This window comes from Mya arenaria, chromosome 13 (genome assembly GCF_026914265.1).
Source record: "Mya arenaria isolate MELC-2E11 chromosome 13, ASM2691426v1".
Taxonomy (NCBI): Eukaryota; Metazoa; Mollusca; class Bivalvia; order Myida; family Myidae; genus Mya; species Mya arenaria.
In genome coordinates, this window is record NC_069134.1 from 38157040 (window position 1) to 38161803 (window position 4764).

Consider the following 4764-nt stretch of genomic DNA (forward strand, 5'->3'; position numbering starts at 1 on the left):
CTTACAATCAAGGTAGACAAGATTTTTGTCTCTAAATAAGTCCTTTAAAAATATATGTTTCTATAGATGTATATGTATGTTTAACTTTTCGAAAACATCTCTTTCAATGAATTGTGAATAATACCTCTAACATTTGTTACCTTTGATCGCATGAGTGTTTGTGGCCATTAAGTATGAATTGAATAAAATGTTTTAAATAGAATATTTGGTAGAGCACAACAATCTGGGGATTTGGGAGGGGGAGGTGGGGGGGGGGGTCAACTTCCGAACTCGTATATATAGTGTTGCGTAAGTGGAAATGGTTAAACTAGGTTTATAATTGCATCCAAAACCAATAAAAGTTAAACTTATACAAATGACATAAAAATTGTTGTCTTTTTAGAAAGAAGTCGATCGAACAAACATTGTCAAAAAGAGCAAAATGGGCTTTAAAAGAATACATTCAGAGCTGCTCGCAATGATCAATGCAGGAAAAATTTAAAACCCCTTCAACAGACGAAGATTAAGTCTTACCTAGAAAGAGTCACTATCATGAATAACACCTACAAGAACACGGACAGTTCTGTTGAACCGTCTAGTCCAGTGTCTCCAGTATCTCCGCAGTCACTTGCAATCCATCCAATGGCATCGAGGACCTTGACCCCGTTGCCAAAGCAACCGAAACCTGCAACGGAAGCGTCTTCAGTTGGCTTGGCCTCGTGGTCGCCAGGTCAGAATAGTCTGGGTGGTATCTTTAATACTAAAGATGACGACGGAGCGGTCGAGGATGAAGAAGACACCGACAGAATATATGACGAAGCAGAAGATAAACCGCATGATTATCTTAAACTTTTAACGTTCGAGGATTTAAAAAATAAATCACGCCAAAACCAAAGTTCGCATGAGTTTTATAGCTACTCTGTTACAGAAGTGATTGATTGTTTTAAACTGTGTTTTTGCCGACAAACAATGTCTTGAAAATTACTGTGCAGAAAAGAGATTGGATGGAAATTTCTTTCAAAGATTTGAGGACCCATCAATGGTTTTAAAGGTATTGAACTTAGTAACATTGACCACACTAAAGTTAAAGCTATGATACAAGAAGGCTGGAGACCAAAGCTTTGAATGTACACTGCTTGTATGTCTGTACTTAAAATGCATTGCCGTTTTCAGTATGGACGAAAACACATTTTGTTATTCGATTTATTTCACAGTATGAAAGCTGTATGTAACAAATTACACACAACATGCTCCGAATTGCTCAATAGCATAGCATGTCTTTCTTATTGATATATAGCATGTCTTAAAAAGCATGAAGCTTAATTAGATGAATTAATATCAGGACAATGTAATTATTAGTCAATATTATGATTAAATATATCTTCAAATGAACGGATTGCTTTTAAAAACATCAATAATAGATTTAAAGCTTATCACGGATATATACGATAATATTTTTGTAGTTTAAACAAGTTTTAGTCAGTTTTAACGTTCATGTAACCACCAATTGGCAGCAAATTCTCATTTATTCATCAAGAAGGCTTCTGAAGAAAACGGCCACCAACATATGCGTTTATCCTTTTAAACAGATATATGCGGCACCTCTAAGATAGTTATTACTAAGTATTGCTTAACTGAACAATTAAATTTTCCGGATATAATGATTTGGTAAAGCAAAAATAAACAATATCACTTAGAGATTCACTCGACTGACATTGAAATTGAAAATATGTAACAAATAAACCAAGTTTTTCAACAACTATTAAGTCTTACCTAAGAAATGGCATACACATATTCCTTATGATCGACACAATTGGTTGGCATTTTAATATTAGCCATTCAACCTTATTGTTGTAGTTAGAGCCATCAGGACGCGACCCCCCCCCCCCCTCCTAAAACTTGACCCTCGTTTTAGCGTAAACTTCAGATTTAAAACAAAGAGTCTTTTTATTTGTTTTAAACTAGAAAATGTGATAAATTCACATTAAATTCAGGAACATTTTTCTTTACTGCCTGCTCTTGCTTTTAACTACAAAATTAACGTCGTAATACATCTCTACCTAGACTTAGTATGTCGTAGCTATGCCGTTACAAAGTCGCGAGAACCAAAGAGTAAGTCGTTGCCAAGACATACTAAATTCAGACTCTTTTTCGTAGTAAATTGAAACGAAAACGTGAACAGTTTTAGCATTGCTCATAAATGTCCAACAAGAAAACAAACTCGAATAGTCACAACGCGTATTTAGCAACGAATTATGACCCAGCTAAACCAATTCATAATGTATTTTGGATGGTCGAGCTACGACCTACCCGTCCAGGTCAACCAATTATTAATGCATTTTTTTATTGTTTAGCTACAATCTACAACACTAGCCAACAAGTACTTTATAAATTTCAGATCTACGACACAGGTTACCATTTTGTTATGTATTTTAGATGGTCCATTAACGACCTACGACGCAGATAAACCACAGTTCTTATAATATTTAAGATGGTACGACGCAAGTCAACTAATTCTTAATATCTTTGAGATGGTCGATCAACGACTATCATTTGTCCAGACAGCCATCGACAAAGCAAAATATATCTCTTCATATTCTTATTGCGAAAAAAGGGAACCAATCAGAATGAAGTTTTTGTTCCGGTTAAGATAACGTGCATCACCACCTTGTTTGTGTTTGTTCGCGAATTTAAACGGAAACAAATCTATTGACATTTCAGGAAACAAAATTCTGTTGCTGTCAAAGTTCAGACGACAATGATAACAATGTAAATGTAAATAGGTCAGCCATATTTACAGGATTCAAAAAAGAAGATAATGAATGACACGGAAGCAATGAAACACAAGGAAGAGATTGAGGACAAATTTTAAGCAAATATGAAAAAAAACACGAAGCTGCAAGAGTTGTTAACTTAAAAGAATCATCATAATTATAATAAAACATTTGTTGAATTGTAAGCCGATTAATCTAATGAAGTTATTGCACATTAGTGAGGTTGATATGGTGATTTATCAACCTGACGAAGCGATATCGACCGAGAGCGTGCAACAATTGTTTTATTTTTTAAAATCATGTTTTGTTTTGTCTGGAAATCCCTCGCCATGTGCACATATTACCTTCCTTCCACATCCGTGGCTGTGAGTAGGCTGTAGTCACAGCGAAGTCCTTCCATGCCAATCCAGTAAGAGTTTACGTCCTCAACAGGAACACCTCTTTCTGTCCTTCTTATGTACGTGCATGGAATTATCTTTCTTAGCATGTGCGGGATAGCCCTTCTATTGCTTCTTTCAAGCAATATATTTCTATGCAATCTTCAGTCCGAAAATGGCAAGACGTCATCGTAAAATTGCGGTGGTCGTTGACAATTGCCCATCACAGGCTGACATAAACAATCTGCGGGCAATCACACTGGAATTTCTACAAACAAACACAACAAGAGTGACACAGCCGATGGACGAGGGTATCATTCGTAACATGAAAGTTTTCTACCGGAAGCAAATTGTCGCCAGAAAGCTAAAATCCATAGACAATAACAAAGAGTTCACAAAAACAGCACTAGACGCACTCAGAATGATGCGTACTGCATGGAGCTATGTCACAACAGCTATGATAGCCAACTGCTATCGGCATGCAGGATTTTCTTAATCGACTTAGCAGGTCGCGGACTAAGAAGAATCCGAACCCGACGTCGACATACCACTGGCGCACCTCGCAGGCATCCTCGGTCAAACAGCTTCAATCAACGACTACGTCGATGTTGATGCCGACGTACTATCGACTGAAACAATTGACGACTGCGATATCATGAGGGACCTTCTAGATGCCAGAACAACGCAGGCTGACGACTCAAAAGATAAAGAAGATGACCAAGAAGCGATTACTCCGACCCCACTAATTCCATCAGAAGCAGCAGCATTATGTGAAATGTTCCGTGCGTTTATTGAAACGCACGAGGACGCCGATGACATCATGAAAATATTCGACAGCATTGAAAGCTACTTGACGAAGAAATTTCTCTACACTGCATGTAGAAAAAAAACAGACATTACAGTCTTTTTTAACCAGTTCCAATTGAATCTTAAAAAAATCGTGTGTCTAATTCTATGTATATTTAAAATGTGCTATATTGCTGTGTATTATATCACGAAACACGAATGTGCTAGTTTATAAAAATTGTTGTCATATGTGATATACCATTTTCTTACAATGTACAAGTGTATGCGATTGTGGTTTTATATGTTTTATGTGTGTAATCCATAAACGTGAATGAAATATATTTGACACAAATAATTCTTTTTTTCACTTTATTGTTCTATAATATGTTTGCTGTTTTCACGATGGCAATATGTAACAAGACCGTTCAATTGCGGATGTAAACATTGACATCAATCTAACTCAAATGTGTTGGGATTGGTGATATTGTTTTGTAATTCGGATGTGTCGAATGTTCGTTATCTCGACCTATTTTCCCTGGGTCCCGACACAGTCGACATAACGAGTTCCGTACTGTATATGTACCCAGCTATTTTCAATCTGAATATCATCAAACTTACATGTATTCTCACTCTCTCTATCACTGTTTTCATCCATGCTCTCTTCATTTAGTATCTCTCTTTTATCCTTTTTTGTTCCAAAATCATCATAATTTTTATACATAAATACACAAGCATTCTTAAGTTATTTAAGATAAGATATATATATACTGCAGGTTTAAACAAGTGCTCATAAGCAACATGTTAAATAAATATATTTAAATCAAACGTGTTAACTATGTTAAAAATAT